The 25,527-nt window shown below is 40.1% G+C and overlaps 20 non-coding genes and 1 pseudogene across 20 annotated transcripts; 15 read left to right on the forward strand and 6 right to left on the reverse strand.

Annotated features, from left to right (window-relative positions):
• Positions 1–267: 267 nt before the first annotated feature.
• trnai-aau (transfer RNA isoleucine (anticodon AAU)) lies at positions 268–341 on the forward strand. The gene has a single exon. It is a non-coding gene; the product is annotated as a tRNA-Ile (tRNA).
• Positions 342–494: 153 nt separating this feature from the next.
• trnas-aga (transfer RNA serine (anticodon AGA)) lies at positions 495–576 on the reverse strand. The gene has a single exon. It is a non-coding gene; the product is annotated as a tRNA-Ser (tRNA).
• Positions 577–2,728: 2,152 nt separating this feature from the next.
• On the forward strand, positions 2,729–2,952 carry LOC131703370 (small nucleolar RNA U3; annotated as a pseudogene).
• A 683-nt stretch (positions 2,953–3,635) lies between these two features.
• Positions 3,636–3,717, forward strand: trnal-cag (transfer RNA leucine (anticodon CAG)). Its single transcript has one exon. It is a non-coding gene; the product is annotated as a tRNA-Leu (tRNA).
• A 298-nt stretch (positions 3,718–4,015) lies between these two features.
• On the forward strand, positions 4,016–4,089 carry trnai-aau (transfer RNA isoleucine (anticodon AAU)). Its single transcript has one exon. It is a non-coding gene; the product is annotated as a tRNA-Ile (tRNA).
• Positions 4,090–4,259: 170 nt separating this feature from the next.
• trnas-aga (transfer RNA serine (anticodon AGA)) lies at positions 4,260–4,341 on the reverse strand. Its single transcript has one exon. It is a non-coding gene; the product is annotated as a tRNA-Ser (tRNA).
• Positions 4,342–7,003: 2,662 nt separating this feature from the next.
• On the forward strand, positions 7,004–7,225 carry LOC131703393 (small nucleolar RNA U3). The gene has a single exon (XR_009309856.1). It is a non-coding gene; the product is annotated as a small nucleolar RNA U3 (small nucleolar RNA).
• Positions 7,226–7,907: 682 nt separating this feature from the next.
• On the forward strand, positions 7,908–7,989 carry trnal-cag (transfer RNA leucine (anticodon CAG)). Its single transcript has one exon. It is a non-coding gene; the product is annotated as a tRNA-Leu (tRNA).
• Positions 7,990–8,287: 298 nt separating this feature from the next.
• On the forward strand, positions 8,288–8,361 carry trnai-aau (transfer RNA isoleucine (anticodon AAU)). Its single transcript has one exon. It is a non-coding gene; the product is annotated as a tRNA-Ile (tRNA).
• A 153-nt stretch (positions 8,362–8,514) lies between these two features.
• trnas-aga (transfer RNA serine (anticodon AGA)) lies at positions 8,515–8,596 on the reverse strand. The gene has a single exon. It is a non-coding gene; the product is annotated as a tRNA-Ser (tRNA).
• A 2,153-nt stretch (positions 8,597–10,749) lies between these two features.
• LOC131703349 (small nucleolar RNA U3) lies at positions 10,750–10,971 on the forward strand. The gene has a single exon (XR_009309815.1). It is a non-coding gene; the product is annotated as a small nucleolar RNA U3 (small nucleolar RNA).
• Positions 10,972–11,651: 680 nt separating this feature from the next.
• Positions 11,652–11,733, forward strand: trnal-cag (transfer RNA leucine (anticodon CAG)). Its single transcript has one exon. It is a non-coding gene; the product is annotated as a tRNA-Leu (tRNA).
• A 298-nt stretch (positions 11,734–12,031) lies between these two features.
• Positions 12,032–12,105, forward strand: trnai-aau (transfer RNA isoleucine (anticodon AAU)). Its single transcript has one exon. It is a non-coding gene; the product is annotated as a tRNA-Ile (tRNA).
• A 170-nt stretch (positions 12,106–12,275) lies between these two features.
• Positions 12,276–12,357, reverse strand: trnas-aga (transfer RNA serine (anticodon AGA)). Its single transcript has one exon. It is a non-coding gene; the product is annotated as a tRNA-Ser (tRNA).
• Positions 12,358–14,512: 2,155 nt separating this feature from the next.
• On the forward strand, positions 14,513–14,734 carry LOC131703350 (small nucleolar RNA U3). The gene has a single exon (XR_009309816.1). It is a non-coding gene; the product is annotated as a small nucleolar RNA U3 (small nucleolar RNA).
• A 683-nt stretch (positions 14,735–15,417) lies between these two features.
• On the forward strand, positions 15,418–15,499 carry trnal-cag (transfer RNA leucine (anticodon CAG)). Its single transcript has one exon. It is a non-coding gene; the product is annotated as a tRNA-Leu (tRNA).
• A 298-nt stretch (positions 15,500–15,797) lies between these two features.
• trnai-aau (transfer RNA isoleucine (anticodon AAU)) lies at positions 15,798–15,871 on the forward strand. Its single transcript has one exon. It is a non-coding gene; the product is annotated as a tRNA-Ile (tRNA).
• Positions 15,872–16,041: 170 nt separating this feature from the next.
• Positions 16,042–16,123, reverse strand: trnas-aga (transfer RNA serine (anticodon AGA)). The gene has a single exon. It is a non-coding gene; the product is annotated as a tRNA-Ser (tRNA).
• Positions 16,124–18,277: 2,154 nt separating this feature from the next.
• LOC131703381 (small nucleolar RNA U3) lies at positions 18,278–18,493 on the forward strand. The gene has a single exon (XR_009309844.1). It is a non-coding gene; the product is annotated as a small nucleolar RNA U3 (small nucleolar RNA).
• Positions 18,494–19,170: 677 nt separating this feature from the next.
• trnal-cag (transfer RNA leucine (anticodon CAG)) lies at positions 19,171–19,252 on the forward strand. The gene has a single exon. It is a non-coding gene; the product is annotated as a tRNA-Leu (tRNA).
• Positions 19,253–19,740: 488 nt separating this feature from the next.
• Positions 19,741–19,822, reverse strand: trnas-uga (transfer RNA serine (anticodon UGA)). Its single transcript has one exon. It is a non-coding gene; the product is annotated as a tRNA-Ser (tRNA).
• Positions 19,823–25,527: the final 5,705 nt, after the last annotated feature.

Below are 25,527 nucleotides of genomic sequence, written 5' to 3' on the forward strand. Positions count from 1 at the left end.
CCACCGAATGCTTGGTAATTTGATTTGGTTTTCTTGTTAGTATTCAAATCACAAGGTCGTTAAATGAGAGAAAGTCACCGCAAGCCTGCACCTCACCACATCCTTCACACTGTTAAACTGCCTCATTATGACGAGGCCTCTAATTATGCCTTTCCAATACTTTGAATGTGTTATTGTTCAGTTTAACATGAGAACATCTTGGTAGAACAATCATAATGTCCGCAGGACTTATTTTCCTCGGGTTCTAGTATCAAGTTTTGAGTGTGTGGCCGGTTAGCTCAGTTGGTTAGAGCGTGGTGCTAATAACGCCAAGGTCGCGGGTTCGATCCCCGTACGGGCCACGGCTTTTCTTCTTTAAAGAAACCACAGCATTTCTAATGGTGCCAAAATGAACATTCTTTAACAAAATGAACCGAAGCGTAATATTTCAGACTTTCTGAGCTTTAAACATGTATTAACAATGAGCACATACAATCAATTAAAAACAAAGCTTACGTAGTCGGCAGGATTCGAACCTGCGCGGGGAAACCCCAATGGATTTCTAGTCCATCGCCTTAACCACTCGGCCACGACTACATGCTCGCACGATTATTTGTGAAATATCCAAAAGAAGTAAACGAAACCCGTTGTAATGCTGTAGATGGCAGTATAGGCTAACTAATGAACCGAAGTCAAATGTCTTTGTTGAAACTGTCAGATTTGTACAATGCAAGCACACGTGGGAAATGTAAATAAAATATAATTTTTGTTAACGTTCATAATAATGAATACATCTTTATTTCAAAATACGTAGCTATTTAACTGATCTTTTCAAGAAACACCCCCATCCACAAAAACAAAGTAGTTATTTAATTGAACTGAAAAATTGACTTGCTTCATGGCTGTTGCCAGAGCACTCGAGCACGTTCTGGCTAGCGTGAGCGGATTTAGCAGATAACAAGATCTACAAAGTATTTCATGCTAATAAAACATACCATAATTATGTTCGTTTTTATTATACATGGCAACTTACAGAGACTAGGGTGTGTGAACTATGCATCAGCTGTAGAGTCACTTACATTTACATCTCACCCGAAAAACGGAGCACAAGGAGGTTAAGTGACTTGCTCAGGGTCACACAATAAGTCAGTGGCTGAGGTGGGATTTGTACCGGGGGACCTCCTGGTTAAAAGCCCTTTATCTTTAACCACTGGACCACACAGCCTCCTATAACAAAATCACACCCCAGATGGGACTCGAAACCACAATCCATGGCTTAGAAAGCCAGTGCCTTACCCATTAGGCCACAAGGGCTGACGCGAAAAGCACATTTGGTAGTAATAAAGAAAGTGGGAACAATAGTATCGTGGTTTAATACATCATATCCAAGCCATCGTTGCTGTTCAAACACAGCAGAGTGTTACACTGGGAAAGGGCCGTACTTGTCAGTACGTATTTGACATTCATGTGGGAAGATTTAAGATTGTGAAGAAGTTTAAGTATGCTGCGTATTTGCGCATTGGGAACCTTACATAATTAGGTTTTTGATTAATGCCACTTTCTTACGGACAGTAATCAAGGTGACGATACAAGACCAGAGCCAATAAAGCAGTTATTTTCCTTTCCTTTCATTACCATATTCTAGTGTGCTTGTTCAGAATATGCGTGAATCGTGAAAACATCTTGCGAATATGTGAACAAAGCCAGCATTCACTTTATTGATCACCATGTGGATTAACCGCTATTGGAACACAGATGATTGTGTTAAAGATGTTAATAGACTTTTAATGTACACATTTTAGAGCTAAACGTTTGTTGAGACAGTTCAAGCGCTGTAGCAGTGTTTAACTATTTCCTGGATGTTTGCCTTTTGGTCTTACTCTGGAAAAAGTAATAATAATAATAAAAAGTAGGCAAAACCATTTTTTGAGAAACCGCATTTGGGAGAAAAACTAACAGTTTGGAAACACATTTGCAAAGGCATTGGATTCTATTGTGGTGTTTCCGAACTGTTGAACGTTTCTCATTACATGCAGGTTTACTGGCTTGACAAAAAGGCGATTGACGAAATGAATGCGGCCTGGATAGCAAAATCGCGTCAAGCTGAAATAGCTCAGTTGGGAGAGCGTTAGACTGTAACGGTCCCTGCTTCGATCCCGGGTTTTTGCAAACAGCACGACTAGGGCTATTTTTTCTTAATTAATTTTTTGAATTAAAAAAAAAGCACATTTTTTCTTCAGTGTAATTGGAGGAAATAAAAACGTATTATAGTGCCATTTTCTAATGCGATAAAGAAATGCAAAAAGCATCATCTCTGCGTGGGCTTGAAACACCAAAATTTCGATTAACAGCCCAACGTGCTAACCGATTATGGTGTTTTATTACATAACACCTTGGGAGTCTCAACAGAACAGTGTGTATGCATAGAGCTAAAATGGAAACCAAATATATACGATTCAAATGGGAATCGTATTCAGATTTTAAGCACAAATCTGATAGACTTCACAGTGCAAAGGAGGAAGGCAGACAATGCAAATGAGGCAACTGGCTCCTACTTTTTAAATCATACGAGAAACTTGAACCCAATTTAGCTTTTAACCGCCTGCAGTTTGGAATGAGTTTGAAATGTTGTTATAACACCTCACTGGGCAACAGCAATTGCATTATATGAAAGCTCCTGTCTATTTGTCAGCGGCACAGCTACCGGTGCCACTCAGAGTTGGAGGGAGACGGTCGGCCACTTGCCCATAAAACAATACTTTCCGGGATCATTTCTATAGTGATTTGCCAGCGAAATGCGTTTATAAAGTGTTTGGACTCGCTATCCACGAGGAAGAGTGAGAGTGTTCGTTTTTGAGCGTGAAGGAGACAGCGAGTGTTTTTTTTTTTTTTTTTGGCCAACTGCTCCCTGTTATTGATGACCGCTCCAGTGTTCCTTAGGGGGCTGGAGGAAGCAGACACGTTCTGAGTGGGTATCTTGCCTAAAGGTACGCAAGACGAACTACAGTTGCAAAGCACTGCTGCTTTTTCGATGATTGATTAAAACTATCAATCTGACTGAAAACACGGATCACATTAATTGTGATCGGTTTGATACCAATAGGCTTACATGACAGGTATTGTGTATAGACAATGTCATATACATAGAAATGAACACGGACAGTGTTTTTTTAAGGGCTGACTCATTTTAATGTTCGAGAGATCTAGGTGTACTGGACAAATATACTGGATTTTTTCCATGTCGTAATTGTGCCGCCTGTGATAATGCGTTTGAAACTAGAGATAATGTGAGATAATGTCTGTTACTGGCGGATAGTTTACAAATGTACTCAATTATGTTACAACTTTTGTGTCTACGAAACATATCTGTAACATTTATGTAATGCCTGTGTGTTTTTTTTTTTCATGAAGTTAATTTGCTAACAGACTGTTCTGATTTGTTTCTAACCGTGAAGCGATCGCTCTGTTTGCCGTATATTTTCTGTCTGTAAGAGGAGTGTCCTTGTGATCCCATATAGAATGCGACGAAACAGGTCGCCCTCCTTAATATAAACAGATAAAGAATAAGTTCACACACACCCCAGGTGATTTACTGTAGCGTCAGACATTGGAGATTCAGCAGTGTACTGCAGTGTTGTGCAAAGTCGTCAGTGTAAGTCAGGATGGCTGAGCGGTCTAAGGCGCTGCGTTCAGGTCGCAGTCTTTCTGGAGGCGTGGGTTCGAATCCCACTTCTGACAAATCTGTTTGTTTATTTATTTCTTAAAACGTCCACCGAATGCTTGGTAATTTGATTTGTTTTTCTTGTTAGTATTCAAATCACAAGGTCGTTAAATGAGAGAAAGTCACCGCAAGCCTGCACCTCACCACATCCTTCACACTGTTAAACTGCCTCATTATGACGAGGCCTCTAATTATGCCTTTCCAATACTTTGAATGTGTTATTGTTCAGTTTAACATGAGAACATCTTGGTAGAACAATCATAATGTCCGCAGGACTTATTTTCCTCGGGTTCTAGTATCAAGTTTTGAGTGTGTGGCCGGTTAGCTCAGTTGGTTAGAGCGTGGTGCTAATAACGCCAAGGTCGCGGGTTCGATCCCCGTACGGGCCACGGCTTTTCTTCTTTAAAGAAACCACAGCATTTGTAATGGTGCCAAAATGAACATTCTTTAACAAAATGAACCGAAGCGATATGAAGTACAACCAGTAATATTTCAGACTTCCTGAGCTTTAAACATGTATTAACAATGAGCACATACAATCAATTAAAAACAAAGCTTACGTAGTCGGCAGGATTCGAACCTGCGCGGGGAAACCCCAATGGATTTCTAGTCCATCGCCTTAACCACTCGGCCACGACTACATGCTCGCACAATTATTTGTGAAATATCCAAAAGAAGTAAACGAAACCCGTAGTAATGCTGTAGGTGGCAGTATAGGCTAACTAATGAACCGAAGTCAAATGTCTTTGTTGAAACTGTCAGATTTGTACAATGCAAGCACACGTGGGAAATGTAAATAAAATATAATTTTTGTTAACGTTCATAATAATGAATACATCTTTATTTCAAAATACGTAGCTATTTAACTGATCTTTTCAAGAAACACCCCCATCCACAAAAACAAAGTAGTTATTTAATTGAACTGAAAAATTGACTTGCTTCATGGCTGTTGCCAGAGCACTCGAGCACGTTCTGGCTAGCGTGAGCGGACTTAGCAGATAACAAGATCTACAAAGTATCTCATGCTAATAAAACATACCATAATTATGTTCGTTTTTATTATACACATGGCAACTTACAGAGACTAGGGTGTGTGAACTATGCATCAGCTGTAGAGTCACTTACATTTACATCTCACCCGAAAAACGGAGCACAAGGAGGTTAAGTGACTTGCTCAGGGTCACACAATGAGTCAGTGGCTGAGGTGGGATTTGTACCGGGGGACCTCCTGGTTAAAAGCCCTTTATCTTTAACCACTGGACCACACAGCCTCCTATAACAAAATCACACCCCAGATGGGACTCGAAACCACAATCCATGGCTTAGAAAGCCAGTGCCTTATCCATTAGGCCACAAGGGCTGACGCGAAAAGCACATTTGGTAGTAATAAAGAAAGTGGGAACAATAGTATCGTGGTTTAATACATCATATCCAAGCCATCGTTGCTGTTCAAACACAGCAGAGTGTTACACTGGGAAAGGGCCGTACTTGTCAGTACGTATTTGACATTCATGTGGGAAGATTTAAGATTGTGAAGAAGTTTAAGTATGCTGCGTATTTGCGCATTGGGAACCTTACATAATTAGGTTTTTGATTAATGCCACTTTCTTACGGACAGTAATCAAGGTGACGATACAAGACCAGAGCCAATAAAGCAGTTATTTTCCTGTCCTTTCATTACCATATTCTAGTGTGCTTGTTCAGAATATGCGTGAATCGTGAAAACGTCTTGCGAATATGTGAACAAAGCCAGCATTCACTTTATTGATCACCGTGTGGATTAACCGCTATTGGAACACAGATGATTGTGTTAAAGATGTTAATAGACTTTTAATGTACACATTTTAGAGCTAAACGTTTGTTGAGACAGTTCAAGCGCTGTAGCAGTGTTTAACTATTTCCTGGATGTTTGCCTTTTGGTCTTACTCTGGAAAAAGTAATAATAATAATAAAAAGTAGGCAAAACCATTTTTTGAGAAACCGCATTTGGGAGAAAAACTAACAGTTTGGAAACACATTTGCAAAGGCATTGGATTCTATTGTGGTGTTTCCGAACTGTTGAACGTTTCTCATTACATGCAGGTTTACTGGCTTGACAAAAAGGCGATTGACGAAAAGAATGCGGCCTGGATAGCAAAATCGCGTCCAACTGAAATAGCTCAGACTGTAACGGTCCCTGCTTCGATCCCGGGTTTTTGCAAACAGCACGACTAGGGCTATTTTTTCTTAATTAATTTTTTGAATTAAAAAAAACAGCACATTTTTTCTTCAGTGTAATTGGAGGAAATAAAAACGTATTATAGTGCCATTTTCTAATGCGATAAAGAAATGCAAAAAGCATTATCTCTGCGTGGGCTTGAAACACCAAAATTTCGATTAACAGCCCAACGTGCTAACCGATTATGGTGTTTTATTACATAACACCTTGGGAGTCTCAACAGAACAGTGTGTATGCATAGAGCTAAAATGGAAACCAAATATACTGGCTGTGGTTGAGACGGAAAGATTCTGGCTGGGGACAGGTAAGTAAGCTGGGCTGAGTTGAGTGGGGGACGGAGGGGGGTGATGCTGGGACGCCAGAATCACCGTCGAGCCCTCTTGAGGTGTCGTGGGCTAGTCGACGAAACACTGAGGATGGAAGGTGCCCACTTGAAAACCCCAGAGATGTACCCTACTTAGCTCAATCCAGACGGTTGTCATGCTGATGCGCTGGGGAGGCCGCACTTTGGTTGATCCCCGGAGCCAGCATCGCAGCCGTTGTGTGTGCTGATGCGCCAGGGAGGCAAAATAAGCTGATCCCTGGAGCCAGCATTACACTTCAGCCATTAACACCAGACAGAAGGATATCTACATCATCATATGGAAGGAAACGTAAATGAATGGAGACACATATGGATCACATTAGTTTACTGTAAAGCTACGTCTTAGTTGGTGCTTATCTTGGCGAGAGCCGAGTTCAAATCAGCATGAAGTTTTAACATCTACTCTCGTGTAATGGAAATCATACGATTCAAATGGGAATCGTATTCAGATTTTAAGCACAAATTTGATAGACTTCACAGTGCAAAGGAGGAAGGCAGACAATGCAAATGAGGCAACTGGCTCCTACTTTTTAAATCATACGAGAAACTTGAACCCAATTTAGCTTTTAACCGCCTGCAGTTTGGAATGAGTTTGAAATGTTGTTGTAACACCTCACTGGGCAACAACAATTGCATTATATGAAAGCTCCTGTCTATTTGTCAGCGGCACAGCTACCGGTGCCACTCAGAGTTGGAGGGAGACGGTCGGCCACTTGCCCATAAAACAATACTTTCCGGGATCATTTCTATAGTGATTTGCCAGCGAAATGCGTTTATAAAGTGTTTGGACTCGCTATCCACGAGGAAGAGTGAGAGTGTTCGTTTTTGAGCGTGAAGGAGACAGCGAGTGTTTTTTTTTTTTTTTGGCCAACTGCTCCCTGTTATTGATGACCGCTCCAGTGTTCCTTAGGGGACTGGAGGAAGGAGACACGTTCTGAGTGGGTATCTTGCCTAAAGGTACGCAAGACGAACTACAGTTGCAAAGCACTGCTGCTTTTTCGATGATTGATTAAAACTATCAATCTGACTGAAAACACGGATCACATTAATTGTGATCGGTTTGATACCAATAGGCTTACATGACAGGTATTGTGTATAGACAATGTCATATACATAGAAATGAACACGGACAGTGTTTTTTTAAGGGTTGACTCATTTTAATGTTCGAGAGATCTAGGTGTACTGGACAAATATACTGGATTTTTTCCATGTCGTAATTGTGCCGCCTGTGATAATGCGTTTGAAACTAGAGATAATGTGAGATAATGTCTGTTACTGGCGGATAGTTTACAAATGTACTCAATTATGTTACAACTTTTGTGTCTACGAAACATATCTGTAACATTTATGTAATGCCTGTGTGTTTTTTTTTTCATGAAGTTAATTTGCTAACAGACTGTTCTGATTTGTTTCTAACCGTGAAGCGATCGCTCTGTTTGCCGTATATTTTCTGTCTGTAAGAGGAGTGTCCTTGTGATCCCATATAGAATGCGACGAAACAGGTCGCCCTCCTTAATATAAACAGATAAAGAATAAGTTCACACACACCCCAGGTGATTTACTGTAGCGTCAGACATTGGAGGTTCAGCAGTGTACTGCAGTGTTGTGCAAAGTCGTCAGTGTAAGTCAGGATGGCCGAGCGGTCTAAGGCGCTGCGTTCAGGTCGCAGTCTCTCTGGAGGCGTGGGTTCGAATCCCACTTCTGACAAATCTGTTTGTTTATTTATTTCTTAAAACGTCCACCGAATGCTTGGTAATTTGATTTGGTTTTCTTGTTAGTATTCAAATCACAAGGTCGTTAAATGAGAGAAAGTCACCGCAAGCCTGCACCTCACCACATCCTTCACACTGTTAAACTGCCTCATTATGACGAGGCCTCTAATTATGCCTTTCCAATACTTTGAATGTGTTATTGTTCAGTTTAACATGAGAACATCTTGGTAGAACAATCATAATGTCCGCAGGACTTATTTTCCTCGGGTTCTAGTATCACGTTTTGAGTGTGTGGCCGGTTAGCTCAGTTGGTTAGAGCGTGGTGCTAATAACGCCAAGGTCGCGGGTTCGATCCCCGTACGGGCCACGGCTTTTCTTCTTTAAAGAAACCACAGCATTTCTAATGGTGCCAAAATGAACATTCTTTAACAAAATGAACCGAAGCGTAATATTTCAGACTTTCTGAGCTTTAAACATGTATTAACAATGAGCACATACAATCAATTAAAAACAAAGCTTACGTAGTCGGCAGGATTCGAACCTGCGCGGGGAAACCCCAATGGATTTCTAGTCCATCGCCTTAACCACTCGGCCACGACTACATGCTCGCACGATTATTTGTGAAAATATCCAAAAGAAGTAAACGAAACCCGTAGTAATGCTGTAGATGGCAGTATAGGCTAACTAATGAACCAAAGTCAAATGTCTTTGTTGAAACTGTCAGATTTGTACAATGCAAGCACACGTGGGAAATGTAAATAAAATATAATTTTTGTTAACGTTCATAATAATGAATACATCTTTATTTCAAAATACGTAGCTATTTAACTGATCTTTTCAAGAAACACCCCCATCCACAAAAACAAAGTAGTTATTTAATTGAACTGAAAAATTGACTTGCTTCATGGCTGTTGCCAGAGCACTCGAGCACGTTCTGGCTAGCGTGAGCGGATTTAGCAGATAACAAGATCTACAAAGTATTTCATGCTAATAAAACATACCATAATTATGTTCGTTTTTATTATACATGGCAACTTACAGAGACTAGGGTGTGTGAACTATGCATCAGCTGTAGAGTCACTTACATTTACATCTCACCCGAAAAACGGAGCACAAGGAGGTTAAGTGACTTGCTCAGGGTCACACAATAAGTCAGTGGCTGAGGTGGGATTTGTACCGGGGGACCTCCTGGTTAAAAGCCCTTTATCTTTAACCACTGGACCACACAGCCTCCTATAACAAAATCACACCCCAGATGGGACTCGAAACCACAATCCATGGCTTAGAAAGCCAGTGCCTTACCCATTAGGCCACAAGGGCTGACGCGAAAAGCACATTTGGTAGTAATAAAGAAAGTGGGAACAATAGTATCGTGGTTTAATACATCATATCCAAGCCATCGTTGCTGTTCAAACACAGCAGAGTGTTACACTGGGAAAGGGCCGTACTTGTCAGTACGTATTTGACATTCATGTGGGAAGATTTAAGATTGTGAAGAAGTTTAAGTATGCTGCGTATTTGCGCATTGGGAACCTTACATAATTAGGTTTTTGATTAATGCCACTTTCTTACGGACAGTAATCAAGGTGACGATACAAGACCAGAGCCAATAAAGCAGTTATTTTCCTTTCCTTTCATTACCATATTCTAGTGTGCTTGTTCAGAATATGCGTGAATCGTGAAAACATCTTGCGAATATGTGAACAAAGCCAGCATTCACTTTATTGATCACCATGTGGATTAACCGCTATTGGAACACAGATGATTGTGTTAAAGATGTTAATAGACTTTTAATGTACACATTTTAGAGCTAAACGTTTGTTGAGACAGTTCAAGCGCTGTAGCAGTGTTTAACTATTTCCTGGATGTTTGCCTTTTGGTCTTACTCTGGAAAAAGTAATAATAATAATAAAAAGTAGGCAAAACCATTTTTTGAGAAACCGCATTTGGGAGAAAAACTAACAGTTTGGAAACACATTTGCAAAGGCATTGGATTCTATTGTGGTGTTTCCGAACTGTTGAACGTTTCTCATTACATGCAGGTTTACTGGCTTGACAAAAAGGCGATTGACGAAATGAATGCGGCCTGGATAGCAAAATCGCGTCAAGCTGAAATAGCTCAGTTGGGAGAGCGTTAGACTGTAACGGTCCCTGCTTCGATCCCGGGTTTTTGCAAACAGCACGACTAGGGCTATTTTTTCTTAATTAATTTTTTGAATTAAAAAAACAGCACATTTTTTCTTCAGTGTAATTGGAGGAAATAAAAACGTATTATAGTGCCATTTTCTAATGCGATAAAGAAATGCAAAAAGCATCATCTCTGCGTGGGCTTGAAACACCAAAATTTCGATTAACAGCCCAACGTGCTAACCGATTATGGTGTTTTATTACATAACACCTTGGGAGTCTCAACAGAACAGTGTGTATGCATAGAGCTAAAATGGAAACCAAATATATACGATTCAAATGGGAATCGTATTCAGATTTTAAGCACAAATCTGATAGACTTCACAGTGCAAAGGAGGAAGGCAGACAATGCAAATGAGGCAACTGGCTCCTACTTTTTAAATCATACGAGAAACTTGAACCCAATTTAGCTTTTAACCGCCTGCAGTTTGGAATGACTTTGAAATGTTGTTGTAACACCTCACTGGGCAACAGCAATTGCATTATATGAAAGCTCCTGTCTATTTGTCAGCGGCACAGCTACCGGTGCCACTCAGAGTTGGAGGGAGACGGTCGGCCACTTGCCCATAAAACAATACTTTCCGGGATCATTTCTATAGTGATTTGCCAGCGAAATGCGTTTATAAAGTGTTTGGACTCGCTATCCACGAGGAAGAGTGAGAGTGTTCGTTTTTGAGCGTGAAGGAGACAGCGAGTGTTTTTTTTTTTTTTTGGCCAACTGCTCCCTGTTATTGATGACCGCTCCAGTGTTCCTTAGGGGGCTGGAGGAAGCAGACACGTTCTGAGTGGGTATCTTGCCTAAAGGTACGCAAGACGAACTACAGTTGCAAAGCACTGCTGCTTTTTCGATGATTGATTAAAACTATCAATCTGACTGAAAACACGGATCACATTAATTGTGATCGGTTTGATACCAATAGGCTTACGTGACAGGTATTGTGTATAGACAATGTCATATACATAGAAATGAACACGGACAGTGTTTTTTTAAGGGCTGACTCATTTTAATGTTCGAGAGATCTAGGTGTACTGGACAAATATACTGGATTTTTTCCATGTCGTAATTGTGCCGCCTGTGATAATGCGTTTGAAACTAGAGATAATGTGAGATAATATCTGTTACTGGCGGATAGTTTACAAATGTACTCAATTATGTTACAACTTTTGTGTCTACGAAACATATCTGTAACATTTATGTAATGCCTGTGTGTTTTTTTTCATGAAGTTAATTTGCTAACAGACTGTTCTGATTTGTTTCTAACCGTGAAGCGATCACTCTGTTTGCCGTATATTTTCTGTCTGTAAGAGGAGTGTCCTTGTGATCCCATATAGAATGCGACGAAACAGGTCGCCCTCCTTAATATAAACAGATAAAGAATAAGTTCACACACACCCCAGGTGATTTACTGTAGCGTCAGACATTGGAGATTCAGCAGTGTACTGCAGTGTTGTGCAAAGTCGTCAGTGTAAGTCAGGATGGCCGAGCGGTCTAAGGCGCTGCGTTCAGGTCGCAGTCTCTCTGGAGGCGTGGGTTCGAATCCCACTTCTGACAAATTTGTTTGTTTATTTATTTCTTAAAACGTCCACCGAATGCTTGGTAATTTGATTTGGTTTTCTTGTTAGTATTCAAATCACAAGGTCGTTAAATGAGAGAAAGTCACCGCAAGCCTGCACCTCACCACATCCTTCACACTGTTAAACTGCCTCATTATGACGAGGCCTCTAATTATGCCTTTCCAATACTTTGAATGTGTTATTGTTCAGTTTAACATGAGAACATCTTGGTAGAACAATCATAATGTCCGCAGGACTTATTTTCCTCGGGTTCTAGTATCAAGTGTTGAGTGTGTGGCCGGTTAGCTCAGTTGGTTAGAGCGTGGTGCTAATAACGCCAAGGTCGCGGGTTCGATCCCCGTACGGGCCACGGCTTTTCTTCTTTAAAGAAACCACAGCATTTGTAATTGTGCCAAAATGAACATTCTTTAACAAAATGAACCGAAGCGATATGAAGTACAACCAGTAATATTTCAGACTTCCTGAGCTTTAAACATGTATTAACAATGAGCACATACAATCAATTAAAAACAAAGCTTACGTAGTCGGCAGGATTCAAACCTGCGCGGGGAAACCCCAATGGATTTCTAGTCCATCGCCTTAACCACTCGGCCACGACTACATGCTCGCACGATTATTTGTGAAAATATCCAAAAGAAGTAAACGAAACCCGTAGTAATGCTGTAGATGGCAGTATAGGCTAACTAATGAACCGAAGTCAAATGTCTTTGTTGAAACTGTCAGATTTGTACAATGCAAGCACACGTGGGAAATGTAAATAAAATATAATTTTTGTTAACGTTCATAATAATGAATACATCTTTATTTCAAAATACGTAGCTATTTAACTGATCTTTTCAAGAAACACCCCCATCCACAAAAACAAAGTAGTTATTTAATTGAACTGAAAAATTGACTTGCTTCATGGCTGTTGCCAGAGCACTCGAGCACGTTCTGGCTAGCGTGAGCGGACTTAGCAGATAACAAGATCTACAAAGTATCTCATGCTAATAAAACATACCATAATTATGTTCGTTTTTATTATACACATGGCAACTTACAGAGACTAGGGTGTGTGAACTATGCATCAGCTGTAGAGTCACTTACATTTACATCTCACCCGAAAAACGGAGCACAAGGAGGTTAAGTGACTTGCTCAGGGTCACACAATGAGTCAGTGGCTGAGGTGGGATTTGTACCGGGGGACCTCCTGGTTAAAAGCCCTTTATCTTTAACCACTGGACCACACAGCCTCCTATAACAAAATCACACCCCAGATGGGACTCGAAACCACAATCCATGGCTTAGAAAGCCAGTGCCTTATCCATTAGGCCACAAGGGCTGACGCGAAAAGCACATTTGGTAGTAATAAAGAAAGTGGGAACAATAGTATCGTGGTTTAATACATCATATCCAAGCCATCGTTGCTGTTCAAACACAGCAGAGTGTTACACTGGGAAAGGGCCGTACTTGTCAGTACGTATTTGACATTCATGTGGGAAGATTTAAGATTGTGAAGAAGTTTAAGTATGCTGCGTATTTGCGCATTGGGAACCTTACATAATTAGGTTTTTGATTAATGCCACTTTCTTACGGACAGTAATCAAGGTGACGATACAAGACCAGAGCCAATAAAGCAGTTATTTTCCTGTCCTTTCATTACCATATTCTAGTGTGCTTGTTCAGAATATGCGTGAATCGTGAAAACGTCTTGCGAATATGTGAACAAAGCCAGCATTCACTTTATTGATCACCATGTGGATTAACCGCTATTGGAACACAGATGATTGTGTTAAAGATGTTAATAGACTTTTAATGTACACATTTTAGAGCTAAACGTTTGTTGAGACAGTTCAAGCGCTGTAGCAGTGTTTAACTATTTCCTGGATGTTTGCCTTTTGGTCTTACTCTGGAAAAAGTAATAATAATAATAAAAAGTAGGCAAAACCATTTTTTGAGAAACCGCATTTGGGAGAAAAACTAACAGTTTGGAAACACATTTGCAAAGGCATTGGATTCTATTGTGGTGTTTCCGAACTGTTGAACGTTTCTCATTACATGCAGGTTTACTGGCTTGACAAAAAGGCGAGTGACGAAAAGAATGCGGCCTGGATAGCAAAATCGCGTCAAGCTGAAATAGCTCAGTTGGGAGAGCGTTAGACTGTAACGGTCCCTGCTTCGATGCCGGGTTTTTGCAAACAGCACGACTAGGGCTATTTTTTCTTAATTAATTTTTTGAATTAAAAAAACAGCACATTTTTTCTTCAGTGTAATTGGAGGAAATAAAAACGTATTATAGTGCCATTTTCTAATGCGATAAAGAAATGCAAAAAGCATCATCTCTGCGTGGGCTTGAAACACCAAAATTTCGATTAACAGCCCAACGTGCTGACCGATTATGGTGTTTTATTACATAACACCTTGGGAGTCTCAACAGAACAGTGTGTATGCATAGAGCTAAATTGGAAACCAAATATATACGATTCAAATGGGAATCGTATTCAGATTTTAATCACAAATTTGATAGACTTCACAGTGCAAAGGAGGAAGGCAGACAATGCAAATGAGGCAACTGGCTCCTACTTTTTAAATCATACGAGAAACTTGAACCCAATTTAGCTTTTAACCGCCTGCAGTTTGGAATGAGTTTGAAATGTTGTTGTAACACCTCACTGGGCAACAGCAATTGCATTATATGAAAGCTCCTGTCTATTTGTCAGCGGCACAGCTACCGGTGCCACTCAGAGTTGGAGGGAGACGGTCGGCCACTTGCCCATAAAACAATACTTTCCGGGATCATTTCTATAGTGATTTGCCAGCGAAATGCGTTTATAAAGTGTTTGGACTCGCTATCCACGAGGAAGAGTGAGAGTGTTCGTTTTTGAGCGTGAAGGAGACAGCGAGTGTTTTTTTTTTTTTTTGGCCAACTGCTCCCTGTTATTGATGACCGCTCCAGTGTTCCTTAGGGGGCTGGAGGAAGCAGACACGTTCTGAGTGGGTATCTTGCCTAAAGGTACACAAGACGAACTACAGTTGCAAAGCACTGCTGCTTTTTCGATGATTGATTAAAACTATCAATCTGACTGAAAACACGGATCACATTAATTGTGATCGGTTTGATACCAATAGGCTTACATGACAGGTATTGTGTATAGACAATGTCATATACATAGAAATGAACACGGACAGTGTTTTTTTAAGGGCTGACTCATTTTAATGTTCGAGAGATCTAGGTGTACTGGACAAATATACTGGATTTTTTTCCATGTCGTAATTGTGCCGCCTGTGATAATGCGTTTGAAACTAGAGATAATGTGAGATAATGTCTGTTACTGGCGGATAGTTTACAAATGTACTCAATTATGTTACAACTTTTGTGTCTACGAAACATATCTGTAACATTTATGTAATGCCTGTGTGTTTTTTTTTTCATGAAGTTAATTTGCTAACAGACTGTTCTGATTTGTTTCTAACCGTGAAGCGATCGCTCTGTTTGCCGTATATTTTCTGTCTGTAAGAGGAGTGTCCTTGTGATCCCATATAGAATGCGACGAAACAGGTCGCCCTCCTTAATATAAACAGATAAAGAATAAGTTCACACACCCCCCAGGTGATTTACTGTAGCGTCAGACATTGGAGATTCAGCAGTGTACTGCAGTGTTGTGCAAAGTCGTCAGTGTAAGTCAGGATGGCCGAGCGGTCTAAGGCGCTGCGTTCAGGTCGCAGTCTCTCTGGAGGCGTGGGTTCGAATCCCACTTCTGACAAATCTTTTTGTTTATTTATTTCTTAAAACGTCCACCGAATGCTTGGTAATTTGATTTGTTTTTCTTGTTAGTATTCAAATCACAAGGTCGTTAAATGAGAGAAAGTCACCGCAAGCCTGCACCTCACCACATCCTTCACAATGTTAAACTGCCTCATTATGACGAGGCCTCTAATTATGCCTTTCCAATACTTTGAATGTGTTTTTGTTCAGTTTAACATGAGAACATCTTGGTAGAACAATCATAATGTCCGCAGGACTTATTTTCCTCGGGTTCTAGTATCAAGTTTTGAGTGTGTGGCCGGTTAGCTCAGTTGGTTAGAGCGTGGTGCTAATAACGCCAAGGTCGCGGGTTCGATCCCCGTACGGGCCACGGCTTTTCTTCTTTAAAGAAACCACAGCATTTGTAATGGTGCCAAAATGAACATTCTTTAACAAAATGAACCGAAGCGATATGAAGTACAACCAGTAATATTTCAGACTTCCTGAGCTTTAAACATGTATTAACAATGAGCACATACAATCAATTAAAAACAAAGCTTACGTAGTCGGCAGGATTCGAACCTGCGCGGGGAAACCCCAATGGATTTCTAGTCCATCGCCTTAACCACTCGGCCACGACTACATGTTCGCACGATTATTTGTGAAAATATCCAAAAGAAGTAAACGAAACCCGTAGTAATGCTGTAGATGGCAGTATAGGCTAACTAATGAACCGAAGTCAAATGTCTTTGTTGAAACTGTCAGATTTGTACAATGCAAGCACACGTGGGAAATGTAAATAAAATATAATTTTTGTTAACGTTCATAATAATGAATACATCTTTATTTCAAAATACGTAGCTATTTAACTAATCTTTTCAAGAAACACCCCCATCCACAAAAACAAAGTAGTTATTTAATTGAACTGAAAAATTGACTTGCTTCATGGCTGTTGCCAGAGCACTCGAGCACGTTCTGGCTAGCGTGAGCGGACTTAGCAGATAACAAGATCTACAAAGTATCTCATGCTAATAAAACATACCATAATTATGTTCGTTTTTATTATACACATGGCAACTTACAGAGACTAGGGTGTGTGAACTATGCATCAGCTGTAGAGTCACTTACATTTACATCTCACCCGAAAAACGGAGCACAAGGAGGTTAAGTGACTTGCTCAGGGTCACACAATGAGTCAGTGGCTGAGGTGGGATTTGTACCGGGGGACCTCCTGGTTAAAAGCCCTTTATCTTTAACCAATGGACCACACAGCGTCCTATAACAAAATCACACCCCAGATGGGACTCGAATCCACAATCCATGGCTTAGAAAGCCAGTGTCTTATCCATTAGGCCACAAGGGCTGACGCGAAAAGCACATTTGGTAGTAATAAAGAAAGTGGGAACAATAGTATCGTGGTTTAATACATCATATCCAAGCCATCGTTGCTGTTCAAACACAGCAGAGTGTTACACTGGGAAAGGGCCGTACTTGTCAGTACGTATTTGACATTCATGTGGGAAGATTTAAGATTGTGAAGAAGTTTAAGTATGCTGCGTATTTGCGCATTGGGAACCTTACATAATTAGGTTTTTGATTAATGCCACTTTCTTACGGACAGTAATCAAGGTGACGATACAAGACCAGAGCCAATAAAGCAGTTATTTTCCTTTCCTTTCATTACCATATTCTAGTGTGCTTGTTCAGAATATGCGTGAATCGTGAAAACGTCTTGCGAATATGTGAACAAAGCCAGCATTCACTTTATTGATCACCATGTGGATTAACCGCTATTGGAACACAGATGATTGTGTTAAAGATGTTAATAGACTTTTAATGTACACGTTTTAGAGCTAAACGTTTGCTGAGACAGTTCAAGCGCTGTAGCAGTGTTTAACTATTTCCTGGATGTTTGCCTTTTGGTCTTACTCTGGAAAAAGTAATAATAATAATAAAAAGTAGGCAAAACCATTTTTTGAGAAACCGCATTTGGGAGAAAAACTAACAGTTTGGAAACACATTTGCAAAGGCATTGGATTCTATTGTGGTGTTTCCGAACTGTTGAACGTTTCTCATTACATGCAGGTTTACTGGCTTGACAAAAAGGCGAGTGACGAAAAGAATGCTGTCTCGATAGCAACATCGCGTCAAGCTGAAATAGCTCAGTTGGGAGAGCGTTAGACTGTAACGGTCCCTGCTTCGATACCGGGTTTTTGTATACAGAACGACTAGGGTTATTTGTTCTTAATTAATTTTTTGAATTAAAAAAACAGCACATTTTTTCTTTAGTGTAATTGGAGGAAATAAAAACGTATTATAGTGCCATTTTCTAATGCGATAAAGAAATGCAAAAAGCATCATCTCTGCGTGGGCTTGAAACACCAAAATTTCGATTAACAGCCGATCGTGCTAACCGATTATGGTGTTTTATTAGATAACACCCTGGGAGCTCAACAGAACAGTGTGTATGCATATTGCTAAAATGGAAACCAAATATACACGATTCAAATGGGAATCGTATTCAGATTTTAAGCACAAATTTGATAGACTTCACAGTGCAAAGGAGGAAGGCAGACAATTGAAATGAGGCAACTGCCTCCTACTTTTTAAATCATACGAGAAACTTGAACCCAATTAAGCTTTTAACCGCCTGCAGTTTGGAATGAGTTTGAAATGTTGTTGTAACACCTCACTGGGCAACAGCAATTGCATTATATGAAAGTCCCTGTTAATTTCTCAGCGGCACAGCTGCCGGTGCCACTCAGAGTTGGAGGGAGACGGTCGGCCACTTGCCCATAAAACAATACTTTCAGAGATCATTTCTATAGCGATTTGCTAGCGAAATGCGTTTTTAAAGTGTTTGGACTCGCTATCCACGAGGAAGAGTGAGAGTGTTCACTTTTGAGCGTGAAGGAGGCAGTGAGTGTTGTTTTTTGGCCAACTGCTCCCTGTTATTGATGACCCCTCCAGTGTTCCTTAGGGGGCTGGAGGAAGCGGACACGTTCTGAGTGGGTATCTTGCCTAAAGGTACGCAAGACGAACTACAGTTGCAAAGCACTGCTGCTTTTTCGACGATTGATTAAAACTATCATTCTGACTGAAAACACGGATCACATTAATTGTGATCGGTTTGATACCAATAGGCTTACATGGCAGGTATTGTGTATAGACAATGTCATATACACAGAAATGAACACGGAGTGTGTTTATTAAGGGCTGACTCATTGAAACGTTCGAGAGATCTCGGTGTACTGGACAAATATACTGGATTTTTTCCATGTCGTAATTGTGCCGCCTGTGATAATGCGTTTGAAACTAGAGATAATGTGAGATAATGTCTGTTACTGGCGGATAGTTTACAAATGTACTCAATTATGTTACAACTTTTGTGTCTACGAAAATATCTGTAACATTTATGTAAGTCCTGTGTGTTTTTTTCATGAAGTTAATTTGCTAACAGACTGTTCTGATTTGTTTCTAACCGTGAAGCGATCGCTCTGTTTGCCGTAAATTTTCTGTCTGTAAGAGGAGTGTCCTTGTGATCCCATATAGAATGCGACGAAACAGGTCGCCCTCCTTAATATAAACAGAAAAAGAATAAGTTCACGCACACACCAGGTGATTTACTGTAGCGTCAGACATTGGAGGTTGAACAGTGTACTGCAGTGTTGTGCAAAGTCGTCGGTGTAAGTCAGGATGGCCGAGCGGTCTAAGGCGCTGCGTTCAGGTCGCAGTCTCTCTGGAGGCGTGGGTTCGAATCCCACTTCTGACAAACCTTTTTGTTCATTTATTTCTTAAAACGTCCACCGAATGCTTGGTAATTTGATTTGTTTTTCTTGTTAGTATTCAAATCACAAGGTCGTTAAATGAGAGAAAGTCACCGCAAGCCTGCACCTCACCACATCCTTCACACTGTTAAACTGCCTCATTATGACGAGGCCTCTAATTATGCCTTTCCAATACTTTGAATGTGTTATTGTTCAGTTTAACATGAGAACATCTTGGTAGAACAATCATAATGTCCGCAGGACTTATTTTCCTCGGGTTCTAGTATCAAGTTTTGAGTGTGTGGCCGGTTAGCTCAGTTGGTTAGAGCATGGTGCTAATAACGCCAAGGTTGCGGGTTTGATCCCCAAAATGAACATTCTTTAACAAAATGAACCGAAGCGATATGAAGTACAACCAGTAATATTTCAGACTTCCTGTGCTTTAAACATGTATTAACAATGAACACATACAATCAATTAAAAACAAAGCTTACGTAGTCGGCAGGATTCGAACCTGCGCGGGGAAACCCCAATGGATTTCAAGTCCATCGCCTTAACCACTCGGCCACGACTACATGCTCGCACGGTTAATTGTGAAAATATCCAAAAGAAGTAAACGGCTCCCGCAGTAATGCTGTAGATGGCAGTATAGGCTAACTAATGAACCCAAGTCAAATGCCTTTGTTGAAACTGTCAGATTTGTACAAGGCAAGCACACATGGGAAAAGTAAATACAATATACTTTCTGTTAACGTTCATAATAATGAATACATCTTTATTTCAAAATACGTAGCTATTTAATCCTAACAGAAACAATAGGCTTCCCAGCCATCAGCTTGGAAGCAGAATGGAGATCAAATCGGACGAATAACGAGTGCAAAATGGAATGTGGAAATCAATGTAAAGGCAGTTTAAATAAGAGCAGCTGCAATACATTAAATAGAGTTATATTTAAGAGCAAGCAGTAACTGCAGTAGAGTATTTAATTATGGATGGACCAAACTTGCAGGTCGCCACTGTCACATTTTCCAGGAAATCACGGCTAATACTGAGAAAGAAAACAGATGATAACCTAACAGAAAACTAGTGAAAAACACTGCACTGATTAACTGAACGGGTCAAACGTAGCCTACTGAATTGCTGAATTGTTGGGGGGAGCGTGGCGCATCCAGCTGAGGCGCTTCATCTGAATTGCAAGGTGTGCCTTATAGCCTGGAGATCGCTGGTTCCAATCCAGACTATGCCATCGCCGACAGGAACGCCGAGGGGGCGGCGCACAGTTGGCAGAGTGCCACCCGGGTTGGGAGGGTTTAGGTCAGCTTGGTAATCATTGTCTCAACAAGCTCCAGCAACTCCTGTGGCGACCGGTCTCCTGCGAGTTGTGGGCAGAACTGCGTTTCCTCAAACACCGCTACAGCCAGGTGCGGCTGGCTTTGCTGTTGCAGTGTGACAAGAGGAGGGTGGCTGACGGCGTTTGTTTCAGAGGATGCGCATGATGAGTCTTCGTTCTCCCGAGTCGATACGGGAAGCTGCAGCAGCGCCATAAAAAAAAACAATTGGATATTCCAAATTGGGAGAATTTTTAAAAATATTACAAAAAAATAAATTAAATAGTTAAGCTTCAAAAAATCTATTTTTGACTGAGCGAGTTAAGTGTGTACGGTATCCTGACAACACAACACGTTGAAAACACAGAAAAGACGCTGAGAAAAAAAAAAGTTTCCTATTTCCTGTTTAATTAAGAAAATACAATAAAAAAGATTATTCTCTTACTTGTCTTCCTGCCATATCCCCTCTTTTTTGGTCAAATATTGAATATATTCGTATTCAAATTCAAACGACTGTTCTTTGTTCCCATGATGCATCAGTGATGGGCTGGGTTTTAGCGATCGCGATAATTTCTGATATTTTATAATGGCTGGACTTTATAATAATAAAAAAATGAAAAAGGGTAACGAGCGACAAATGCATTAATTTCTGTCGATTTTTCTATTTTAATGGGTTATAATTTTACAAATTTAAAAGACATTCATTAAGAAAAGACAAAACTAATTTAATAACCTTTAAGAATTATGTTTTTATTGACAGAAATATATTTGATGTATGTGTGTTTGGCATGAAATCAAATAAAGTCCCATTGGATTTTGCTTGAAAAGAGGAAACACAAAAGGTGTTTTTTTAGGTTTTTTTTTTTTTTAATTAAGCATTTATTCAACATGTTTTTTTTTTTTTACAAAAATACATAAAAATACAACACAATACAACACGGAATGTTTTTTTTTTTGTTAAAAAAATGACAAAAGTTAAAATATTTTTTCGTTTTGTTTTCTGTTTGTTGTTGGGCTGCCATCTTGGTAACAGCTTGTCAATTGTGGCATGTGAACACATTCCCTACCAAAATGTCCAGTACAGTACAGTACAGTGCTGTTAGATTAGACTGGACTGTATTGAATTAGCTGGCTCTCAGATCCCCAGTACAGTACAGTGCTGTTAGATTAGACTGGACTGTATTGAATTAGCTGGCTCTCAGATCACCAGTACAGTACCGTGCTGTTAGATTAGACTGGACTGTATTGAATTAGCTGGCTCTCAGATCACCAGTACAGTACCGTGCTGTTAGATTAGACTGGACTGTATTGAATTAGCTGGCTCTCAGATCCCCAGTACAGTACATTGCTGTTAGATTAGACTGGACTGTATTGAATTAGCTGGCTCTCAGATTCCCAGTACAGTACCGTGCTGTTAGATTAGACTGGACTGTATTGAATTAGCTGGCTCTCAGATCACCAGTACAGTACCGTGCTGTTAGATTAGACTGAACTGTATTGAATTAGCTGGCTCTCTGATCACCAGAACAGTACCGTGCTGTTAGATTAGACTGGACTGTATTGAATTAGCTGGCTCTCAGATCCCCAGTACAGTACCGTGCTGTTAGATTAGACTGGACTGTATTGAATTAGCTGGCACTCAGATCACCAGTACAGTACCGTGCTGTTAGATTAGACTGGACTGTATTGCATTAGCTGGCTCTCATATCTCCAGTACAGTACCGTGCTGTTAGATTAGACTGGACTGTATTGCATTAGCTGGCTCTCATATCTCCAGTACAGTACAGTGCTGTTACATTAGACTGGACTGTATTGAATTAGCTGGCTCTCAGATCCCCAGTACAGTACAGTGCTGTTAGATTAGACTGGAATGTATTGAATTAGCTGGCTCTCAGATTCCCAGTACAGTACAGTGCTGTTAGATTAGACTGGACTGTATTGAATTAGCTGGCACTCAGATCACCAGTACAGTACCGTGCTGTTAGATTAGACTGGACTGTATTGCATTAGCTGGCTCTCAGATCACCAGTACAGTACAGTGCTGTTAGATTAGACTGGACTGTATTGAATTAGCTGGCTCTCATATCTCCAGTACAGTACCGTGCTGTTAGATTAGACAGGACTGTATTGAATTAGCTGGCTCTCAGATCCACAGTACAGTACAGTGCTGTTTTTAAAATCCATAAAATCTTAAATTCCTGATATCTAACACTTATGAAAATGAATGAACAAAATAAACAAATAAAAATACATAAATGAAAAAAATCAATACACAACTTTATAAACAAATTCCTAAAATTACACAAATTCAGTCAATCCAACACCTTTAAAAAAAAAAAAAAAAGTACAAAGTAACACGGAACAGTCCATTATAGTTAGTATAGGGGGTGATTGGTCTAAGGCTATTGTGCATATTATTATTATTATTATTATTATTATTATTATTATTATTATTATTATTATTATTATTATTATTATTATTATAGTATTATTACTAGTCCAAACTCCCTCACCCCTCTCTTTGACTGCACCTAAATGGACCAGTCCCTTAAAAAAAAAAAAAAAAAAAAAAGTCATTTTCCACTGAAATTAAATAAAATACACGCAATTTCAAACTAAAAAGAAAACAGTTTCAAATTGTAACACCTGAAACACATTTTGTGTATATATATATATATTGTGTTTATATAATCTTTAAACATCTCAAAACAGTTGCAGAATATTTTGTAGGGATTTTCGTAGCAATTAAGAAAGTCAAAGAGAGAGAGAGACATAACTGGGAAAAAAATGGCAAAACACTTTAAAAGAAGTGTAATTTGTAATTCATTATGAACAGAGCTGCACAGAGCAGGTCTATAGGAAACTCAACACTGCAGAGCTGCACAGAGCAGGTTAAAGGGAAAGAGAGATCAACACTGCAGAGCTGTACAGAGCGAGTCTATAGGAAAGACATAATTTCATTTTTTTTATATAACTTTTTAGATTGGTTCCTTTTAAAACAGTGCTTTCCCTGGGTCTCTCTCAAACACTTTCAATGAGACTCCCTATCGCACAGCAGTTTCAATGAGACTCCCTATCACACAGCAGTTTCAATGAGACTCCCTATTACACAGCAATTTCAATAAGACTCCCTATCACACAGCAGTTTCAATAAGACTCCCTATCACACAGCAGTTTCAATGAGACTCCCTATTGCACAGCAGTTTCAATAAGACTCCCTATCACACAGCAGTTTCAATAAGACTCCCTGTCACACAGCAGTTTCAATGAGACTCATCCTATTTCACAGCAGTTTCAATGAGACTCCCTATTGCAGAGCAGTTTCAATGAGACTCCCTATCACACAGCAGTTTCAATAAGACTCCCTGTCACACAGCAGTTTCAATGAGACTCATCCTATTTCACAGCAGTTTCAATGAGACTCCCTATTGCACAGCAGTTTCAATGAGACTCCCTATTGCAGAGCAGTTTCAATGAGACTCCCTATCACACAGCAGTTTCAATAAGACTCCCTGTCGCACAGCAGTTTCAATAAGACTCCCTGTCGCACAGCAGTTTCAATGAGACTCCCTATTACACAGCAGTTTCAATAAGACTCCCTGTCACACAGCAGTTTCAATGAGACTCATCCTATTTCACAGCAGTTTGAATGAGACTCCCTATTGCACAGCAGTTTCAATGAGACTCCCTATCACACAGCAGTTTCAATAAGACTCCCTATTACACAGCAGTTTCAATAAGACTCCCTGTCGCACAGCAGTTTCAATGAGACTCCCTATTGCACAGCAGTTTCAATAAGACTCCCTGTCGCACAGCAGTTTCAATAAGACTCCCTGTCACACAGCAGTTTCAATGAGACTCATCCTATTTCACAGCAGTTTCAATAAGACTCCCTATCGCACAGCAGTTTCAATAAGACTCCCTGTCGCACAGCAGTTTCAATGAGACTCCCTATTGCACAGCAGTTTCAATAAGACTCCCTATTGCACAGCAGTTTCAATAAGACTCATTATCACACAACAGTTTCAATAAGACTCATTATCACACAGCAGTTTTAATAAGACTCATTATCGCACAGCAGTTTCGATGAGACTCCCTATTGCACTGCAGTTTCAATAAGACTCCCTATCACACAGCAGTTTCAATGAGACTCCCTATCACACAGCAGTTTTAATGAGACTCCCTATTGCACAGCAGTTTAAATGAGACTCCCTATCACACATCAGTTTCAATGAGACTCCCTATTGCACAGCAGTTTCAATAAGACTCCCTAATGCACAGCAGTTTCAATAAGACTCCCTATTGCACAGCAGTTTAAATAAGACTCATTATCGCACAGCAGTTTCAATAAGACTCATTATCGCACAGTAGATTCAATAAGACTCATTATCGCACAGCAGTTTCAATGAGACACATCCCATTTCACAGCAGTTTCAATAAGACTCCCTATCGCACAGCAGTTTCAATGAGACTCCCTATTGCACAGCAGTTTCAATAAGACTCCCTGTCACACAGCAGTTTCAATGAGACTCCCTATTACACAGCAGTTTCAATAAGACTCCCTGTCGCACAGCAGTTTCAACGAGACTCCCTATTGCACAGCAGTTTCAATAAGACTCCCTTAAACATCTTAAAACAGTTGCAGAATATTTTGTAGGGATTTTCGTAGCAATTAAGAAAGTCAAAGAGAGAGAGAGACATAACTGGGAAAAAAATGGCAAAACACTTTAAAAGAAGTGTAATTTGTAATTCATTATCAACAGAGCTGCACAGAGCAGGTCTATAGGAAACTCAACACTGCAGAGCTGCACAGAGCAGGTTAAAGGGAAAGAGAGATCAACACTGCAGAGCTGTACAGAGCGAGTCTATAGGAAAGACATAATTTCATTTTTTTTATATAACTTTTTAGATTGGTTCCTTTTAAAACAGTGCTTTCCCTGGGTCTCTCTCAA

This window comes from Acipenser ruthenus, chromosome 32, assembly GCF_902713425.1.
Source record: "Acipenser ruthenus chromosome 32, fAciRut3.2 maternal haplotype, whole genome shotgun sequence".
In the NCBI taxonomy this organism is placed as follows: Eukaryota; Metazoa; Chordata; class Actinopteri; order Acipenseriformes; family Acipenseridae; genus Acipenser; species Acipenser ruthenus.